This window comes from Crinia signifera, chromosome 2, assembly GCF_055691185.1.
Source record: "Crinia signifera chromosome 2, ASM5569118v1, whole genome shotgun sequence".
Classification (NCBI taxonomy): Eukaryota; Metazoa; Chordata; class Amphibia; order Anura; family Myobatrachidae; genus Crinia; species Crinia signifera.
Window position 1 is genome coordinate 284,551,218 of NC_139218.1, and position 21,280 is coordinate 284,572,497.

The 21,280-nt window shown below is 46.0% G+C and overlaps 1 protein-coding gene across 11 annotated transcripts in view; it reads right to left on the reverse strand.

Annotated features, from left to right (window-relative positions):
• The window catches only part of MBNL2 (muscleblind like splicing regulator 2), a 149,602-nt gene extending 138,670 nt beyond the window's left edge, over positions 1-10,932 (reverse strand). For 3 of the 11 annotated variants that reach the window (XR_014469729.1, XM_083168777.1, XM_083168774.1), the window contains exon 1: positions 10,672-10,924. The gene's annotated coding sequence lies outside the window, so the exon portion shown is untranslated. Of the gene's footprint in view, positions 1-10,671 lie in introns of all 11 variants that reach the window. The other 8 variants (XM_083168779.1, XM_083168778.1, XM_083168775.1 and 5 more) reach the window with 6 other exon arrangements.
• Between the last annotated feature and the right edge of the window lie 10,348 nt (positions 10,933-21,280).

A 21,280-nucleotide genomic window follows, 5' to 3' on the forward strand; every position in this document is an offset into this window, starting at 1 on the left:
TCCTTTGTTGATACTTTTACCTCGCTTCTTTAAAAACTTCACAATAGCTTCCAAGACCTGCACACTGTGTACTATACAGCTTTGTCTATTACTAAAGATGACCAAGAAGAATCTCAGATTTTGTTAAGGTTCTTTGGCTTCTGGACTGATTCCTTTGGTGAAGTACAGTTGTGTTATGTTTTTTTAACTATAAGGTTACACAGTGATTTGTAATTCATCCCTGACTGTAGCTTCTACCCAACTTGCAGAAGCACAATGCTGAGTTAGCAGAACCATAATTATCACCCAACCGGATGTAATGGGGAGTTAGCACAGTTCACTACACTAAACAATTTCAGCAATAAGGAGATATGAAACCAAATCAATCAACCAGTAAAAACACCAGAAAAGAAAAAATGGCAACAGAGAACATGACACGCTAAAATCTTTAAAGCAGCAACCTAGATGGAATATTTTGTTAAGGTTCTTCTCCCCCTAGCCAGAGTCCCATGAAATACAGATTAAAGTAGAATCCATGTAGTACAAAATTGATGCACCATTTAAGCTAAGAAACATTAAATGGCAGTAGAGGCATGGGAGAACCAATCACAAGCTGAAACCCAGATATTGCAGCTTATTGTTGGTCCTTTAAATCAGTGGTTCTCAAACTCGGTCCTCATGGACACCCAACAGTGCACATTTTCCAGGTCTCCACATAGAATCACAGGCGAAGTAATTAGCTCTACCTGTGATCTTTTAAAATGTGCCAGTGAGTAATTAGTGCACCTGTGTAACTGTGAGGTGACCTGGAAAGCGTGTACTGTTGGGGGTCCCTGAGGACTGAGGTTGACAACCACTGCTTTAGATCACCCCAGGGAAAAAAGACCTTTGGGAACAGGTCTTTATGGAGCCACCCTTATGGTGCCCACACATGGTGAGATGTGTGCTAGGTGTGATTTGAGCCTATACAATTTGTGCTATGCGATTTGGACTGTACACACTGTTCAATTTGAACTGCACGAGATGTTGACACTTCGATAGTATCTAGTACAATAGCATGCACATACTATTTTGCCTTGTGATATGGACTACGCGGGAGTGCGCATTGCATGGGAAAATAAACACGTGCAAATTGAACTAGCTGTGGTTTGAACAAAAAAAATCAAACCGCACTCGATAATCGCACCGTGTGTGGGCACCATTAGGACTTCTGGCAGCGAGGCTTACCTGCAGAGGAAACCCCCTGAAGCAAGCATGCACAGCTGACATCAACCATTTGCATATAGGACATGGGGATTTTTCATGCTCTCTCCTGGGCATCGGTGCAGTGGTGTTGGGCAACTATTCTTCTTCTTCTTCTTCTTCTTCTTCTTCTTCTTCTTCTTATTATTATTATTATTATTATTATTATTATTATTATTATTATTATTATTATATTTATTTAAAAACACTTTATTTAAGAAATTACAGAATATTGTTAAAGCAGAATAAGTTTGTTTTGCTTACAATATGACTATTTTCTGAATGTGAATAAATTGTGAAAAGTTTAGATTACATGCACCTTCCGTTGGATATGTTGGAGACAGCCAAACACTACATATTTGTTTAAATGCCAACAATGTTTTAAACACAGACAGTAACTGGGAATTGGTCCGAGTTATTAGTTTATTCTCCATTGCTAAAAAATAACCTTATTTAGTAAATGCAGTCTTCCCCAATAAGATAAATGTGATGCAAAGATAGTTTCTTTCAGAGGATTACATTTTGCTGTCTGTGACTACAGGACAGTCCAGGAAATAAATCAATTAAGAATACACATAAGTAAAAGGTAGATGATAGCTAAGCTATAAATTATTCTTTGAATACTTGGCAAAATATACTCGTATATGTTTCTTTTCTTTACCAGATTCTCTGGGGTTTATTTACAGAGATGGGAGTTCTGTTGAAGATGGGATGGGATATATTCACACTGCCCCAGTGGAGCTTACAATCTATATCCCCTACCACATGTACACGCACACACAGACTTTCTAGGGTTAATTTGTTGGGAGCCAATTAGCCTACCAGTATATTTTTTTATTGTGGGAGAAAACAAGAGTACCCAGAGGAAACCCATGCAAGTATGGGGAGAATATACAAACTCCACACAGTTAGGGCCATGGTGGGAATCAAATCCATGACCTCAGTGCTGTGAGGCAGTAATGCTAACCATTACACTGTCCGTACTGCCCATATGTATGTATGTAAGTATATACAGATAGAGGTATTGGGATACTGGATAAAATATTATTACAAGATGCTTAATGATAGTCTAACCAATTACAGGCGTATACATAACTATCACACAAATATCATTGCTACATAACACATTTGCATGCAGTAAAAAATGTACACATTGCTAGTGTCACATTAAAATAGGTGAAAATTGATGATAATGCATCAATCAGATGCTGGTACTGTGAGGTCTAATGCAATTAATGCTTGCTTGTACAGTACATTTCAGCCTGTCTGATATGTAGCTACATACTATGCTACAGAGTAGGAAGCACATTCACAAAAGGGGCCTGACATTCTTTTGCAGGAATTCAGACTGTGACCCTAGAAGCACCGGGGCATAACTTACATCTACTGCTAGTAAAGGGTTTCCAACAAGCAGCTTATGGCTGTTAGTTTTATGACAGTGTATATGTATGAGCAAACAGTTTTTGTTTATTTAAATATCAAATAAAAATAAAAATGCTTGTTTAAAACAAAATTTCATTTTGATCTGAAAATGTATCAACACCAGTTATTTACATTTATACAACACATTCATATTCTGAAGTGCTTCAAAAATAATAGCACCAGTGTAGCTTGCAATCTATATTCCCTTCCACATGTACACTTAGGCTGATTTATTTTGGACCCAATTAACCTACAAGAATTTAGGTTATGGGATGAAACTGGAGTACCTGGTGGAAGTTCGGGGAGAATATACAAACTCCACACAGTTGCTATCCATTACACCAGACATGGTCAAACTACAGTATGGCCATCCAGCTGTTGTGAAACTACAAGTCCCATCATGCCTTGCCACATTTTGCTATTAGGAAATGCTAAAACTATGGCAAGGCATGATGGGTTGTGTAGTTTCACACCAGCTGGAGGGCTACAGTTTGGCAATGCCTTCATTACACCAACCGTGCTCTTCCACTAGTGACAACACTTTTCCTTTTTACCTTAATGGAAAAATGTATACTGTACCTATGGTTTATGCTAATTTATTCTCCCTCCTAAATGAAGGGCACATTATTTTTGATCTTGGAATTACTATTTCAGGTCAGTTCAGTTTCTTTTTCAGTTTTTACAAAGAGGGAAAACTAAAATCTCATAAGTTTATTTGACATTTTGAGGGAAATTTAATAATATGTGTATTCTACTTTCCTTTTGATGTTGCTATGGGCAACCAATCAGAATGTACTTCTTATTTATTAAGCACCCTCTAGAAGATAGTAGACAGGATCTGATTGGTTGCCTATAGCAACATCACATGTGAAGTAGAATACACATCTTATAAACTTCCCCCTAGTACTCATGCTCCAGTGAATGGAGGCTAGCAAGGTTGCTCCAAGTAGGAATGTTTGGGTTCCGGTCTGTGTGGTGTCTGGCGGGTGGTATAGACTCTTTACCAAGAACAGCTTGCTAAGCACTATACAGGGGATGCTCAGGAAGTCTTGTGACAAAGCCAGTGATATGGGCCAACAACTGTGTCTGTGAAGCATAAAGGGGTACATTTACTAAGATGGGAGTTCTATTGAGGGTGCTAAAAAATAAGTAGAATCTGATTGCTTGCTATGGACAACATCCCATCTTCAATAGAACTCCCATCTTAGTAAATTTACCCCAAAGTGTTCACAACCAATGTGCTGGTGAGGGAATATATGTAGTGTTCATTATAGGCTGTTTTAGCAGGGCGCCGCACCCTGCCTGATTTTTACAGGGCAAAATGCACCCTGATAAAACAGCTGGGCCCTTGCGCACGGCATCTATTCACGTAGACCAGGGAGCTTGGGTGGAGCCTGGCACTTCTGTAGGTGCTGGGCACGCTCCCAATAGTGATGTCTGCAGCCAGGCACGCCCACATTAGTGACATCGGTGGCCACGGGAACCAAGCTCAAGCTGCCCTCTTTCCCCTTCCACCCTGCCCTGCTGTGATCCTGGAGGGATACTATATATGGGAGAGTCTGTAATGCGGTGTAGAATTTTTACATGCAAACAGACTGGAATTGTGGTGAGGGAGCCCCTGATGACTCCAGATTAATAGTCCGACTGATTTGAGCGAAACAGTTCCACACATGACAGCTGCCAAGTTACATCCCAAACCCAGGTCATGCCTCCAATAAAAATAATTTCCAAACATTTTAACCCTGAGTTATAGGTTATAGCAGTGGTTCCCAAACTATGGGCCTAGGCTCCCTGGAGTGCCTCAGAGCACTTGCAGGGGTGCCTCAGGTTGGTGGTCGAGAACCAATTCAAATTATTTATGGCCAATGAAACAGGCAAAATCGGTGCTTGGGGCTTCCAATTATAAAATATGTGGGGAAACAGAAGTGAATCATGTTCCTCACCACATAACTGGACCTAAGGATGACATTTAAGCATGACTAATTTCATTTAATTTTTTTTTTTTATTCTTGTAACAATCTTTGGCCTAGGGGTGCCCTGAAAAATATTCTGATACTCTAGGGTGCCGTGATTCAAAAAGTTTGGGAACCTCTGGGTTATAGTATAGTAATGCTGCACTAGAAAAATAGAATTTGGTGGCCTATAAGAACCATTTGGCCCATCTAGTTTGCTCCTGCAATGGCTTGTCATGATGACCTATGTGTTTTTAATGATCCCTTTTTAAATGTGCTCTCACTTGATACAAAGGACAGAATGTAGCGCTGTCCGAGTTTGGCGGCAGTGCAGGATGCTGTCCGAACTCAGAGTTTTTTTTAAAGTGGCATTGTTTTGCCTTGTAAGCGCTTGCCCATGTAAAAAAAATCATCTGAGTTTGGCCAGCTTCTCGCACTGTAGCCGGACTCGGGAGACATTACATTCCGCTTCAATAATCTATTGCAGAAAAAGTGTCTTGGGTGTAATAATCATGTGTATGTATTTTAAAATTCAAGACAAAATTAGTTATTACTATTATGGTGGTTCATTTGGACAGAGGGAGTTATTCTGGTTGGACAAAAAAAACATGTGCACTGCAGGTGAGGCTGACTTTTTTTTTGGTGGTGCTCCAAACACCCTGTGCAGTGACCTAAATCTTGCATAAGGGGAGTACGTACGTATGGACCCTCCCCTGAGCCTTCTCAGCCAAAAGACACAAGAGGGGAAAATAGGGATGGGTGGATCCTCCTTGCCAAAGCTCAGAGAGACCCTCAAGCCCTGGAAGGGTTAGGGCGGGTGGGTCCTCCGCACCGAAGCTTGGAGAGACCCTCTGTATGCTTCCCTATGCCTTGCAGCTCGGGTCGCCCTCGGGGACCACAGCTTTCCCCCAAAGGAGAAAGGGTACTTCTGTACTTTCACGGCGCCACTAGAAATCGCGGTCATCGTGGGCATTGAATGCACTTAAAAACGGCCGCGACGCGACCGACGCGATGCCCGCGATTTCCCATAGAGATCAATGTTAAATTTCTCAATGGACCCGATTTTACTGTTAAATGCCTCAATTGACACGATTTTTCCATAGGAAACAATGTTAAATGGCCCACAGAGGCCAATTAGCCACCCTGAAGTGTGAAATGGCCCCCACAATTGTTAACGCCACCCCACGATCAACGCGAACCCGAAGCGTGGCGAGCGCAGCGAGCCCGCGAGGGGCGGCGGTACGCGTCCTACAACCTTTTCATACCCCCACTATCCACGTCGGCGTGGAGTTGAGAATAGAATAGTGTGGCGAGCGCAGCGAGCCACCGAGCCCGAAGCGTGGCGAGCGCAGCGAGCCCCGCGAGGGGACGCGGATACCTTCACAGGTAAACGCGTCCCTTCGCGGGCTTCACAGGTATCCTCGTCCCCTCGCGGGGCTCGCTGCGCTCGCCACGCTTCAGGCTCGGTGACTCGCTGCGCTCGCCACACTATTCTATTCTCAACTCCACGCCGACGTGGATAGTGGGGGTATGAAAAGGTCGTAGGACACGTACCGCCGCCCCTCGCGGGCTCGCTGCGCTCGCCACGCTTCGGGTTCACGTTGATCATGGGGTGGCGTTAAAAAATGTGGGGGCCATTTCACACTTTACGGTGACTATTTGGCCTCTGTGGGCCATTTAACATTGTTTCCTATGGAAAAATCGTGTCAATTGAGGCATTTAACAGTAAAATCGGGTCCATTGAGAAATTTAACATTGATCTCTATGGGAAATCGCGGGCATCGCGTCGGTCGCGTCGCGGCCGTTTTTAAGTGCATTCAATGCCCGCGATGACCGCGATTTCTGATCTAGTGGCGCCGTGAAAGTAAAGAAGTACCGGAGAAAGCTTTGGTACGTGGGGAGTGGGTAGCCCATAAGGGTAATACACACAGCCCAAAAAACGTGACCAAACAAACGAAAAACAGAAAACGTGAGAGGGGTGAAGAGAAATAAATATAAGGAGACCTCAGCCAGAAGGGCTGATGTTACATGCAGGTGGGGCTGATTGAACATGTGCAGAGAGTTACATTTGGGTGAGTAATTTTGTATCTGTGCAGAGTAAATACTGGCTGCTTTATTCTAATGGTGTGTACACATGGTGAGATTCCTTTACTATTCCACTTGCTATGCAATCTTTGCTAACTTATGTGCTATTTACATACAATTCATGCCATCTACAATCGATTTCCACTATAGTCATTGCTGCCCTGTCTATCTGGGTTTCGATTTGTGCTGTCCTGGGAGCGCGCATCGGGATCGCAAGGTAAAAACCTGTGCGCTCTGCATATACAGTATAGTCAAAATCTCAGTCTGGATTGTACTGTGTGTACACACCATTACACTGCAATTAAGATTTCAGATTGTACACACCCGACCCAAATGTAACAATCTCTGCACATGTCACATCTGCCCCACCTGCAGTGCAGCATGGTTTTGTCCATTAAAGAAGGAATTTGCTTTTGCAAACCAACCAGAATAACCCCCAGAATTGTAGTAAATATTTATGAACAGCGCAAGCTGGGTTTTGAAAAATGGTGAGCATCTTACGATTGGAGTGAGACATTTTTGCACGGACTCAAAGTATTCGCTACACCTCCATTTGCACAGCGTACACATTCATTCGAAAGGTGGGATTTCGCTATAGTGGGGTTGCTTATACCTGATTACTGCCCGCTACACATTCATGGCTGTGTAAACAGGTCTGAATTACCCCCACAATACCAACCATCCAATAAGTGACTATGTATATCCTAATAATATGACACACTGTGGCATTATCCTGCACATCACTCAGTAGAGTGGTACGTAGCGTGAAATCATTGTGACAATAGGCCCTATTTATCGAGGATGCTTAACTACACCAATTATAGCAGGTGAGAACGGGTCAGTCCCCATTGCCGGTGATGGGGATCCAGAGCTGCCTTCCAGCTCCAGTGAAGCCTTCTTGGCGTTGCCTGGTCCCTGACAGGTGAAGCCGTCATGCAAAATGCGCAGACCAGATACACACTAGTAGGGATGGCCATCGATGATTTCTATGGGCGATGTCGAATAGTTTTGCCATCGATGGGGGAGAACCAGATGGTTTCCCACCATCGATGTAAAGCTTAAACGAATAGTAAAGTGCCGGGACATGGAGCATAGCTCCGCCCCCGACACCCACCCCCACATTTTGATTGGCTCACAGGCCACTCAATCACAGAAAATGGATGTCCATCAATTTCCAAATCATTGATGGTCATCCATTGAATAGTTATACACTATCGATGGCCAGTTGCACTTATGCCATCAATGGAAACCATCCATGGCAAAGGCAACGATGGCCATCCCTACACACTAGATGACATTTGGAGCAATTTTCCTGATAAGGCTGAGTGATCAGAACAAATTATTCAAATCATCCTAATGTATTCCTAATGTATTCCCATAGCGATGCCATGCAGCTTAATGCAGCAGCCCCCCCTACCTTCTGCATCGCTGCCAGCATCAGCAAGTGTGTATCCACTTGCCAATGCTGGCTCCCCTGCCAGGTCCCATTGCCCGCGATGTGGTTCTGGGTATATATCATCATCTAATGTGTACCCAGTTTTGGGCTGCCAGCAGGAGAATGGAGGACGTTGCTGACGGGGAAAGGGGTCAGTGCTGGACCTGGCCAGAAAGGTTAGTGTTGCTGAATACCAGCTTCATTTTTGTTTGTACAGTTATGCAAAATAAAAAAATACAGCCGGTGTTATTTTTTTGTTGCTAAATGGGGCCCAATGTGTTTCCACCAGATCTGACTTTGTACCATCTGTGCTACAGTTGCAATGCATTAATGTGACACGTCAGATACAGACATTTTTCACAAATTGATTATGGATCAACTTGTTGTAAAAACTTAAATTATACTTTGCATATGTTTTTATTAATATACAGTAACAATAATGTTTTAATGACAAAACATTTGATTAACCATGTGATGCATTAATATTTTTTGCCCAATGTCCATACAAAAAAATTAATAATCCAACCAACACAGGTTCACTTCATACCCATATAATACCACCATATTACTTGCTTTTGGCCCTAGCCATGTATCACAGAGTTAAAATTACAATGCAGGAATATTCATGTGAACATGCATGCATGTAGAGACACGCAATCCTCTCCTACAGATATCATTTTAACATAAAAAAAAACATTCAAGCGTGAGTCATAATTATGCAAGAAATACAATAAGTGGAAATTTACAGCACTAGGCATGGCTACATTACAGACAGCAGTGCTGCATATAACAACCAAATAGCCACTGGGCATGGCTACCTCGCAGCAAGGCGGTAGTGGTGCGGAAATGGGCATGGTTGCCTCACAACAAGGCAAAAATCGGCATGGCTATCTCACAGCAATGCACTGGGCATGACTACCTCACAGCAAGACAGAACTGGGCATGACTACCTCACAACAATGCCAAACTGTGTATGAATATCTCACAGCAAAGCAGTAGTGGCACATAACTGGGCATCGCTACCTTACAGCAAGGCAGTAGTGGTGTGGCATTGGGCATGGTTACCTCAGAGCAAAGCAGCACGTAGGCATGGCATGGCTTCCTCATAGCAAGGCAGCATTGGGCATGGTTATCTACAGCAAGGCAGTAGTTGGGCAGAACTGGGCATGGCTAACTCACAGCGAGGCAGCACTGGGCATTGCTAACTCACAACAATACCGAACTATGTATGGTTATTTCACAGCAAGGAAGTAGTAGCGCAGAACTGGGCATGGCTACCTCACAACAAGGCAGTAGTGGTGTGGCATTGGGCATGGCTACCTCACAACAAGGCAGAACTGGGCATGGCTGCCTCACAGCAAGGTGGAACAGCATGGCTGCCTCACAGTCATGCAGCAGCACTTTATATGTGGCTAGCTAATGGTCAGGCACTAACATTGGGCATGGCTACCTCACTGCAAGGCATTACTGGGCATAGCCTCCTCACAGCAAGGTGGTACAGCATGGCTTCCTCAGTCATGCAGCAGCACTTTATATGTGGCTAGCTAATGGTCAGGCACTAACATTGGGCATGGCTACCTCACTGCAAGGCATTACTGGGCATAGCCTCCTCACAGCAAGGTGGTACAGCATGGCTTCCTCAGTCATGCAGCAGCACTTTATATGTGGCTAGCTAATGGTCAGGCACTAACATTGGGCATGGCTACCTCACTGCAAGGCATTACTGGGCATAGCCTCCTCACAGCAAGGTGGTACAGCATGGCTTCCTCAGTCATGCAGCAGCACTTTATATGTGGCTAGCTAATGGTCAGACAGTAACACTGGGCATGGCTACCTCACAGAAAGACAGAACTGGGCTTGGGTTCCTCACATCAAGACAGAATTGGGCATGGCTTCCTCACAGCAAGGCAGTACTGGGCATGGCTCCCTTACAGCAAGGCAGCATTGGCTATTGCTACAGTACCACACAGCCAGCAGCAACGTGTTGATTAGCAATGGGGGTAAAGACTTGCTGCTGCGACAGGACCGTGCTACGAGCTGACAGTAACATCTGCCTGTCATATACATCGCTATTTTGTACTATCTCCCTCGCATATATAGTGTGCCATGTATGTAGGTAATCATGTACACCGGGCAGATAACAGTGCCCACATCCAAGCAGGGAGCGGTGTGCCCGTGCAGAAGCTGCACCATATGCTAGCAGCGGTCGGTGAGAGGGTAGCATGCCACCTCCCGGCGCCCATGGAAGTCACACTACATAGCTGATCGCCTGGAAGCGCAGCAGAAGCTCCGCCACATCTGGCAGCGCCTGCAGAGACACGCACCCGAGCACTGCCTGCAGGGACAGAGCTCCCCTCCCCCAGTGCCCTGGCCGAGGAAGCAGTGACACCCAGCCAGCCGGCGCAGCGCTGGGACAGGGAGCGGCTGACACATGGAAATCTGTGCCACAGCCACACGGCAGCAGCCGGGCCCGGCACAGCCGCTCCTGCCCGAGCTCATCGCCACGCACACTGAGCAGTTGCTGAGGCCGAGGCCTAGAGATATCACTGGTCTTACCTTATGGCAGATGTCTGCTAGGTGACAGCGGTGGGGGACACGGAGAAGCCGATGCGTGCAGCAGCCTATGGATGCGCTGAGGGTGCGGGAGGAGGCGGATCTGCTGCTGCTGCTGCTGCTGTGTGTCAGGGAGAGAGCCAGGCGCCGGGCGGGGTGGAGAGAGCTGCGGAGGGAGGGACGGGAAACTTGTCAGCTACACTAATCTCTCTCTCTAGTACTCTAGTACACTACACACACTCACACACTCACATCCACACTCACACACCCTGCTGTACACACTGTACAACACTGCTCCACACTGACACACACACAGCCTACTGTACAACACTGCTCCACAGTGTCACTGTCACACACCTCGGCACTCACACGCGCAGTACTGAGGGAGCTGCGCCATTCACTGGACTGAAGCAATAACAGCAACATACTGTACTTAATACATTTTTATTAGTTAGTTCCAGATCTTTCTGTGTTTGCAAACAAAATGTGCAACTCATGCATGCTTTCACAGGAACGTGTAGACTACTGGGCACGGGCAGCACAAGGCCTTACCTAACTGCAATAACATTTTATACAGTGATACAGATCCTTTCGGATTCCTGCTATACTGTATGGGGCATATTTACAAAGATTGGAGTTCTATTTCAGATAATATGTTGCTATGGGCAGCCAATCAGATACCATCTAATACCTTCTAGAAGGTGCTAAATAAATAAGTAGATTGTTGCCCATAGCAACATCTCATGTGAAATAGAACTCTCATGTTAGTAATTTACACCTATGGGGTTTATTTAATAAGATTTGAGTTCTATTGAAGATGGTATTTTGTTCAAAGCAACCAACCAGATTCTATCTGTTGTATACTTAGAGGTGCTAAATAATTAAGAAGTACAATATGATTGGTTGATATGGGCAACATCCAATTTTCAATAGAACTGCCATATTAGTAAATTTACCAGACTATCTATCTATCTATCTATCTATCTATCTATCTATCTATCTATCTATCCATCTACTGAGAAAATCACTGAGGCAGATGCTGTGCAATGCATAACACAAGCAGGAAGAAATAAGCATATTATGATGATATAACTACCAGAAGCGGCCTGGCTGAGTCACCAATTCAGGGCAGTGAAAGGCTCCTTTCATCAAGATAGGTTTTGTTTTGTTTGTTTTTGTAAAAGAAGGAGGTAACCTGGTTGTATATCACACTACACTGATTCATTTAATTGATATATAGTAGCTGTAGTTTACAAGACACTGTTGGCCTGTTTGAAAGGTGGATGCTACTGTATCCGCATATGTGCCTTTCAGCAGAGATGCAGCAGCGATAATAGGCAAATGCTAGTTTCAGTGTTCGCTAGAGTACATGCGCAAAGAATGTACAGGCATTGGAATCACCACTTTCTGCACCACTGAACACAGTAACGCCATCAGCGTACCAGCATGTCAACTATTATGGGCAGCACGGACGGTTTAATGGTTAGCACTGAGGTCATGGGTTCGATACCCACCATGGCCATAACTGTGCGGAGTTTGTATATTCTCCCCGTAGTTGCATGGGTTTCCTCCGGGTACTCCGGTTTCCTCCCACAAGCCAAAAATATACTGGTAGGTCAATTGGATTCCTCGAAAATGATCCATAGAATGTCTGTGTGTGCGTGTACATGTGGTAGGGAATATAGATTGTAAGCTCCACTGGGGCAGGGACCGATGTGAATGTTCAACTATTCTCTATAAAGCGCTGCAGAATATGTGTGCGCTATATAAGAAACTTAATAAATAAATAAAATAATAAATTATCCCTTGCACATGGGGGGGGGGGGGTAATTTAGACCTGCAAATTCGCACAGTGGCCAATTATTGATAGACAGGGCCGGTGTAAGGCTTCTCAGCACCCTAGGCAAAACTTCAACCTACTCCCCCCTAACTCTCCCCCCCCCCCCCCCAATTTTTTTTAAAATCATGTGGTCTTCCATCCCCCCGACCCCCTTCCCCCCTGGGAAGGTGACCAAGTCCCCTGCTTTCCCTGGAGGTCCTCTGCACCCTCCCCTTTGCCACCCACAACAGAGTACAATGAGGAGGGGGCAGCAATGTAGGAAGTATGACTCAAGGGAAAGTATAGAGGTCTTAGAAGTACCACAGCCACCACCTGCTTTAAGTACAACAAGGCTCCTCATAGACAGCCTTGATTTTTTTATTTGTAGGCATGGTGGTGCCCCCCCCCCCAGATCCTGACGCCCTAGACAGCTGCCTAAAGCTGCCTAGTGGTAGAGCCGGCCCTGTTGATAGGCTGCACATGCGCATAGGTTCGCAGTGCAAGGCTGTCCAGCGATAAAAGGCTGCTACTTTTTTTGATCCCTGGTAGGGATGGCCATTGCTGCCGTTGTAACATGCGTGGGTGTAAGCAATGATAGTGTTGGGCTGAGCCCTCAGCCGGGACCGCTGTTTAGAACAGCCACGGCGAAGCCCTACGCTAACTCTGTTGGCCGTCCCGGGCAGGTGACCGCAGGCTGCAGAGTACTAGCCTTCTCCTTTAGTTGCCGCGTTCGAAGGAACGAGTTAAGCCCGCTCAAACCTCGATGCAACCAGGTTTTATGTTGGGACAAACCCACGGCGACCGTCAGGGACTGGACCAAAATGAAGATCTTACTAAAAGGGCCTACCTGGACTAAATACCCTAACTAACGGCACCAGGCCAGGGACGGGGAGCGTGACCAAGTCACAGACACCGAAGATAATAACAGGGTGCCACCAAACAAAACACACGCCAAAACAAAATGGTACACTTACAATAACGGTACCCCAAAACAGGCGTGAGCCCACAACAGTGAGCCTCTCCGAATCACGGAGAGCTGGACTAGGAAAATAGCAATAACTAAGGACGATGGGCAGCTTGCCCACAAAAATAAAAGATAAGGAATCGGGCTCCACTGGAGCACTTACGTAACCAGACCGGACCACCGGCAGCACAAGATGGTAACGTGCAAGCCCGGGGTGACTTGGCAGGACCAGATGGGGATATCGCTGACCAAGATGGATCCGGACCAGGACTGGAGAACGACCACAGCTAGATGGCAGCTGGACCACGGCTGGACGGTGGCAACAGCACCAGAGTTGGTGCACGGCTGAAACACAGCTAAGAAAGCAACTGGGGCCAGGCGGACCGGGACAGCAGAGTTCAGAAGACCCTTTGCAGAGAACAATATCACCGGCGGGGCTGAGCTGGGCCAGATCCTTTAAAAGGGATGCGCTGGCCAATCAGCCGCCAGACCAGCCCCCGCAATTCACTTATTAACAACAGCTGCCTGGGCGCGCCGCCCGGCGTCCCCTGGTTGCTAGGCAACCTCTGGACGATACGGCCCACTCACTGACAGCGTCCCCCGGCTGTGCCGCGCCGCGGCCGGGCGGACCTATCAATCATCCTGTCCCCACTGGGCGGAAGTACCCGGTCCGCCCTTCTAAGGGCGCCAGGACGCTGCGGCAGCGAAATTGTCAGCGCTGCTGACAGCCCTTGCCATCAATGGCAATAGTGCAACCTGTCATCGAAGGTGGTATACTATGCAAAAGAGGACCAACAATGTTTTTACCTATCGATGTTTAACCATTTCCTTTAAATGATTGGCCTCCCCTTGAGGGAAAAAAAAATGATTCATTTATGCTTGCTATCGATGGAGGAAAACCACCTGTTTCTTTCCCATCGGTGGCAAAACTTTTGGTACTTGTGTAATATCTGGGCGCTCGATTTTTTCATTGCATCGCATCGCATGCAATATAGTGGCATACAATTCATGCGATGCAATTTTTCATTGTAAAGACCCAATGTTTAATTGTATAGTCACCCATGGGTGATTTCATACCCCCACTATCCAACTACGCATGGAGTTGATTTTATATAGTGTGGCGAGCGCAGCGAGCCCCCGAGCCCGGAGCGTGGCGAGCGGCCGCAGAATACATGTAAAGTAATCCGCGTCCGCTCGCCACACTTCGGGCTCGCTGTGCTCGCCACACTATATAAAATCTACTCAATGCGTACTTGAATAGTGGGGGTATGAAATCACCCATGGGTGACTATACAATTAAAAATCTGGTCTTTACAATGAAAAATCGCATTGCATGCATTAAGTAGTGGCATGCAATGATAAAATTGGGCGCCCAGATAATACACAAGTACCAAACTTTTCTACATCGGCCATAAACCATTGATGATTTTGAATCATTGATGGGCAATGGGCATCCCTAATCCCTGTCCGTATGCATGGTGATTGGCAGGAAGTAAGCGTCTGGGGGTGGTAACCGGTTGTTTAGTAGGAGTGCCAAGAAAAACACAGGCGTGTTGGAAAAATGCTGGGAAAGTCTGGGGAAATGCTAGGCATGCCTAAGCATTCTACGGGAGGGCGTGTGATATGCCTTTTTCCATCGCACCGCCCAGTAAGTCTCTGGCTACTTTAAGTCTTCGATGAGTTGTGCCCAATGTAAAAAATCATTAGATGGTGAGCCTTGTACCATGAGTTTTGGACACATTTGCATGTCTATGAATAGATGTGTAGCTGTACACATCCATTCGCACAGCGAGCACATTAATTCACAAGGCGGTATTTCACTTTAGTGGGGCAGTGGCTTAACTGAACGCTGTCCATGCAAATTTCTGGCCATGCGATCAGGTCTGAATTACCCCTATGGTCTCTGTGAAAGCAGCTGTGCCTCTAAGAATGCATTAGCAGGCATGCCGACAACACTTCCATAACACATCTATCTCTTTTCTGCATTGCGTGCAGGGCCGACTCTACCACTAGGCAGCTTTAGGCAGCTGCCTAGGGCGCCAGGATCTGGGGAGCGCCACCAAGTCTGCAAATCAAAAAATCAAGGATGTCTATGAGGATCCTTGTTGTACGTAATGCAGATAAGGGCTGTGGAACTTCTAAGACCTCACCTCCATACTTTCCCTTGAGTCATACTTCCTACATTTCTGCCCCCTCTTCCTTGTACTCTATTGTGGGTGGTAAAGGGGAGGGTGCAGAGGAAAAGCAGGTGACTTGTCTACCTTCCGGGGGGCGGGGTCATGGGGATTGAAATGGGGGGGGGGGGGGGAGTAGCTTGAAGTTTTGCCTAGGGTGCTGAGAAGCCTTGCACCGGCCCTGATTGCGTGTGGTCTATGTACACGTCTGTATCTGGTACAACAGATCAGCCTCAATTCAAGCTTTGTGCCCCCCACTGCTGAGTTCTCTGGTGAGACAGTAGGGCCAGTCTTGCCTTTCCCTCCTTGGCAAACCCAGCCCTTTTACATGTATGAAATTATAAAAAGAGATATCAGGGAGGACCTTTTAGTGGCCACCTTTATTTCAGCTCCTCAGTGATGTGTTTGGCTGCTCTCTCCAGGGTTTTACCCTATTGAACCAGCTTCTTTCCCAGGCTTGTGAGTTATTTTAGTCACTAATGGTTGGGATTGATTCAGCTGTAGGCTTATCCTGCAATAGAGTCCTGCAAGAATAATATAGTAATGTCTTATTTGGCATTTTGCAGTGCTTAAATGGGTTGCTAAGATTAAAGTAATGTGTCACATGGGCCCTTATTCTGGTTGGTGCGGTAATATCCGCGTGCTTTCGTGCCGCCGATGTTTTGTGTCTGCGCATGTGCAGAGGCGTCTCTGCGCATGTGCGAGCGGGACGCACGGCCACATTCCGCATGAAATGTGTACACTACGAACAGGGGGTGGAGGGCTGTTTGGGCTCATTACCATATGTTTACACCCCGCGTTTCATGGGCGTTCCCATGCAAACGCTGGGCGTACGTATGGTAATGCGGCCGTGACGCACGTGTAGGGGGCGGACATATGACATTGCCGGATGTCAGCTGCCCGCCCAGATCCCTGCTTTTGCACGGAGAAATGCCCGTGTGGTCTGAGGTTGCGGGAGCTGCCTGGCCACTCGGTCCTGTATTCGATGGTCTGCGACCATCGAATGATGGGGGAGGTTCCCTGAGATGGAGGAGGTGTATTCATGAGAAATACACGTGCGGTCCGTTCGGACAGCTTCTTACCGCGTACGGACGGAGTTGGCTATCCGTATGGAAGGCGGGGTTTAGGACGCACGGTGCTGGCCGCGTATTCGGATCCGGCCGCACCGATCAGAATAAGGGCCAAGGTGTTAGAAATATATTAAATGGTTTAAAGGTGATGTGTCATAAGATGGTTTATATACAGTGGGACAAAAAGTATTTGGACAGCCACAGATTTTCGATTGGGTTTAGGTCTGGAGACTGGCTAGGCCACTCCAGGACCTTGAAATGCTTCTTACGGAGCAACGCCTTAATTGTCCAGGTGGTGTGTTTGGGATCATTGTCATGCTGGAACCCAGCCACGTTCCATCTTCAATGCTCTTACTGAGGGAAGGATGGTTTTGTCCAAAATCTCATGATACATGGCCCCATTCATCCTCTCTTTAATACAGATGAGTTGTTCCATCCCCTTTGCACAAAAAGCAGGCCCAAGGCATATTGTTTCCACCCCCATGCTTCACAGTGGGTATGGTGTTTTTGGATGACTCTCATCATTCTTTTTCCTCCAAAACGGCAAGTGGAGTTTATACCAAATAGTGCTATTTGGCTCTCATCTGACCACATGACAATCTCCCAATCCTCCTCTGGATCAACCAGATGGTCACTGGCAAACTTTAGATGGGTCTGGACATGTGCTGGCTTAAGCAGGGGGACCTTTTGGGTGCTGCAGGATTTGTATCCATGACAATGTAGTGTGTTACTAATGGTAATGTTGGTGACTGTATTTAGCTCTCTTGAGGTCATTGACTGGGTCCCCCCCATGTAGTTCTGGGCTGATTCCTCACTGTTCTCAAGATCATTGATACTCCACAAGGTGAGAGCTTGCATGGAGTCGTGGTAGATTGTCAGTGATCTTGTATTTCTTCCATTTTTTTTTATAATTGTGCCAACAGTTGATCTCTTCTCATCAAGCTGCTAGCATATTGTCGAATAGCTCACCCCAGCCTTGTGCAACTGCACAATTTTGTCCCTGGTGTCCTTAGACAGCTCTATGGTCTTAGCCATGGTGGAGAGGTTGCAGTCGGACAAGTGTCTTTTATATAGATAACCAGTTCAAACAGGTGCCATTAATACAGGTAAAGAGTGGAGGATAGAAGAGTTTATTAAAGAAGTAACAGGTGTGTAAGAGCCAGAAATATTGCTGGTTGGTAGGTGTCCAAATATTTATTTCACAGTTGAAGTGTACTTATGATGGAAATTACAGACCTCTCTCATCTTTTTAAGTGGGTCAACTTGCACAATCTGTGGTTGTTGAAATACTTTTTTGATGCACTGTAGCATAAATGTGCTGCTTGTAAATAGGCCACAACCTATTTAAAATGGGGCATGGCCTTGTGTGAGCTAGGCCACACCCATTTCTGCATGCTCTTGGTTTTTTGTCTTACCTTTGGCTCATTGCCTCTGGTTGGCCACCACTGTTCTATAGTATTTCACTTTGTTAGAACTGCTGCCCAAACTGACTTCTAAAGCTTGGTCTTGGGGTCTAGTCAGAGAACTAAAAGAAATGTATGCATTACTGGGGCAAGGAGCCTAAGGAATGGTGGGGGCTGGTTTAAATCCATGGGTCCAGCTCTAGCTTAGGCCATGTCCCATTCAGCTTTATAAAAAAAATACACTATTATTTACTATTGTCTACAACAGAATACAAAGACCATGACATATGCCAATGTATCCTGTTAATTCTAAATGAAAGAAATTGTAAAAAGAGGCTGCATCAGGAAAAGTGTGTCATAAAAAACTCTGGCTCTACACTGATTAGCAAACAAATATAACTGTTGACCTTACTGTGCTTAAATCCTGCAGCTGTGTACACCTTTAAAATATCACATCTCTTTGTTTCAGCTGGAAAAGATTTACCATTTAGAATAAAATATAGTAGACCTAACATAGTATTTTAATTTGTTTACTGTAACCACACAATGAGAAATGTCAGTTTGAATTCAAATGTATTTATTCAAATCACCTAAACATTAATTATTGTTAAATTGATCATAATAATAATCCCAAAGCTGAAAAAGAACTCACTGAGCTGTATTTTAAAATAATTCATGGTACTGGTTTAGTTTCACGGCGGCAGTGACGTACTTAGCATAGCGTCCCTTTCAGAATCGGCCTCGTGTTTCCGCGACCAACGTAGTCAGTCAGAAGTAGCGTAGTGTGTTCCGTAGTCAGTTAGAAATAGAGTAGTGTGTTCCACGCGACCAGCTAGTCAGTGTAGTAGTCAGCGTAGTCAGTCAGAAGTAGCGTAGTGTGTTCAGCTAGTCAGCGTAGGCAGTTCTAGTCAGTGTGTGACAGGCAGACGTATTTCAGTCATGGCTGCTGAAAAGCTGACACTCTTCAACCTGCCCCAGACTGAGGAGGAATCGGTGGCATTTCTGCAGAGCCACAAATTCCTGCCTGACACCCAGACCTGCCCCAAAGGGGCTCATTACCAGTTAACACATGTTCTCATTACTGTCTCAGTTGTATGATATGGCAGGTGTGAATGTGTTCCTGAAACACCCCCACTATCCACGGCAGCCCGAAGCGTGGTGAGCGCAGCAGTATGCGTCCTCCCAACCTTTTCATACCCCCATTATCCACGTCGGCGTGGAGTTTATTTTATAAAGTGTGGCAAGCGCAGCGAGCCACCGAGGCCGAAGCGTCCCCTAGTGGGGGTATGAAAAGGTCGGGAGGACACGTACTGCGGACCCTCGCTGTGCTCGCCACGCTTCGGGCTGGCGTGGATAGTGGGGGTTTCAAAAGGAGGCATTTGCCAGTATGTAACATGGAGCACTGGCAAATGCCTCCTTCATTGTGAATGAGACGCACTTGCGTCCGCACCCCAACTTTGGAAAGGAGACGCACGTGCTACAGAACCCCTAACCCTGTCCGCAGGGTTGATGTACCCTGCCGCAATAGCTAATGAGATGCAGGAGCATCTCAGTGCAAGCGCGTTTGAGACGCTCCTTTATCTGAAAAAGAGGGAGCGCCTCACCACCGGTGCCAGCATGATCCCCTTTCCACCAAAGAGAGGGGATCATGCTGGCGCCAGCGGTGTGAGAGAGGCGCTGACTAGGTTTGCCAGGGACGCCGGGGACAGATACGCAGTTGCCGGCAACACTTGTGTAGTTTCACAGCGGCAGCCTACGCTGATAACGTAGCTTAGCCTGGTGCCATGAAACTAGAAAAGTAAGGCAGCTGTTGGGCTACGCTATTAGCGTAGCATAAGCTGCCGCCATGAAACTATATATATATATATATACATATATATACATACAAGAAAGCATTTAGCTTTCTAAATTTATAATGGTAAAGGTTTTAGCAAGGATCATTTGTAGCATTTAATATTGTGATTACCTACTTGTTCTTTTACATATGGGATGCGCTTGTGCCTGATGTGATTATTATTATCACTATTGTAGCGATATATTATTAGCACGTGTTTATTATGCCGTGTTGATGTTCATTGTTATTTGGTTCTTGCCCATAACTTTGTTTTTTATTATGATTATTTTTTTGTATTTTATGTAACACTGGTTGTAATGTCACTGTTTTATTCAATGCAGCACAGCAATTTTCCGTGATTATTATTATGACAGTTGTAGTGGGTGGGAACACCCTTATGGCTAATGGACACTAGCTTGTGCTGTTACCATGGTTACATATGTACTCTCTGGCGTCTGTCCGGAGCATGAGTAGCCACACTCACAATGTGACATTGACGCTATCACGTGACTGGCGGCGCCGGGAGGGGAGGTGCTGGTCTGGCGTGCATCACTTGGTGGTATAAAAATAGTAGGTTTTTTTATACAAGCGCTGGAAGGGTAAGGGAGGGTGGGTTTTATACAAGCGTTGGAAGGGTAAGGGAGGGTGGGTGGTATGTATAAATGTAAGTTCATTATTAGAATTGTTACAATATGTCCTCACCGTTTGTATCTGTCTTTCCCCCTTTCACTTTACCTTACCATGACATTCATCTCTCTCCGTTTTATCTCTCTCCGTCTTATCCCTTCTTTGTTTTTCAATTTTGTTTTTCAATTTTGGTTTTCAAATTGCTACGTTCTCACCTTAGCTGTCCTCCTCTACCACACCAGTACATTACATCATTTTATCCCACACATCTGTAAACAAACCCCAGACTGAACAGCTCTACCCAGCCTCTAATCCATATGACCACATTCTTACAGGAGTAAGCGCACCAAATGCGCACACCCACTTCCAAGTTGTTATTTTCTATCTGCCATAAGTTAGTCACCGGCCATCGAGCCCAGGTATCAGCCATTCGTGCCCCCACTGGTCCACAGGACTGTCCATCATACAGCCGACCCTCCTCATTGGCTGCCCCACGTATTTAGCGTGCCGGGGAATCCCAGATCAGCGCGTCACTGTGATCAAGCCTTCCCGGCGAAACACGTGTCAGACGCAACCTCGGGACCACCCCCTGACGTCATTTCACTCTCGGAACTCCGTCCTCCACAGACGCCGCCAACTGATCATCCGGCGGCGGCTATACAGCTATCACGCTGTTACCAGTGCCCGACTGACTTGCTCAAAGTGAAACTCTTCCTGATAC